Source organism: Sinocyclocheilus grahami, unplaced genomic scaffold, assembly GCF_001515645.1.
Source record: "Sinocyclocheilus grahami isolate Dianchi unplaced genomic scaffold, SAMN03320097.WGS_v1.1 scaffold1082.1, whole genome shotgun sequence".
Classification (NCBI taxonomy): domain Eukaryota; kingdom Metazoa; phylum Chordata; class Actinopteri; order Cypriniformes; family Cyprinidae; genus Sinocyclocheilus; species Sinocyclocheilus grahami.
This window is the reverse complement of record NW_015506261.1, coordinates 275,310-276,253: the sequence shown is the minus strand read 5'-3', so window position 1 is coordinate 276,253 and position 944 is coordinate 275,310. Positions and strand designations below refer to the sequence as shown.

Genomic DNA, 944 nt, shown 5'->3' with positions numbered 1-944 from the left:
TACTCTAGAGATGGCTAAAAGCACCTTTCCATTTTTGAACATTTGAGCATTTTACAGACTTGCGTCACAATTTCGTAACATTTTCGGCTTTTCTACGAACACCAATCACAGCACGGCATCTTATCGCGCGCGGAGCTGCCCACGAGCCGCAACAACCGGTTATTAAATAACTCAATAATACCGGACTCTGAGCGCGCGTGCGGACTTTAGCCCTTTAACTGCTTTATAACAGCCCAACTATTCAGTGCATTAAAGAAGTGCATTAGAAATACGGCGTTAAATGTCATACACGCCGCTTATGGTCCCTATAAAACTGATCAGTCTAACCGTAATGTTCGACCAAACGCGTGATTAATATCTCCGAGTATTCAGAGACGTTCCACCGGAAGCCTGAAGGTCACTCGGGTTACTTTCAGAACGTGTGAGCGTCTGCTCTTAAACTCTGCGCTCAGCAGCAACCTCCACACAACACAGCAAACCTATCCACACGTCCAGATTAAACAGCACAGCCCTGCTGGAGGTTCTGCAGATCCCGGACCAGAAGACGCGTTCGGCAGCAGAACTGAGCTCAGATCAGCCGCTCCAATCAGGAAGCAGCAATTCCACACCAGAGCTCAACTCGCTCCAGCAGAGCTTAAGAAAGTGCCAGCAACACTCAGACGTGAAAAACACACAGTTGCAGTCAGATGCGTGCGGATTTGCGTTATTACCTGCGGGAGAGTCGGGTCGGCGTCGATCTCGGCGTTTGACGGGGCGTGAGTGTGCGTTCCGACCTCAGCGGCGCAATTTATAGACGGTCCCTAAACGACGTCCCCGTATATGGGAAGAGCCTTAGGGAGCGTCTACAAACTCCAAACATCCAACGCCCACATCTCCGATGTTTTATATTGCGACAAAGTAATCAAATGTAAATGCCATCATAACTAGTCACTTGACTGGCTTTA

General features: G+C 48.8%; 1 protein-coding gene across 1 annotated transcript in view; it reads right to left on the bottom strand.

Moving 5' to 3' along the window:
- The window catches only part of LOC107566542 (beta-enolase-like), a 6,765-nt gene extending 5,997 nt beyond the window's left edge, over positions 1–768 (bottom strand). The window contains exon 1 of the mRNA XM_016252009.1: positions 711–768. The gene's annotated coding sequence lies outside the window, so the exon portion shown is untranslated. The remainder of the gene's footprint in view (positions 1–710) is intronic.
- Between the last annotated feature and the right edge of the window lie 176 nt (positions 769–944).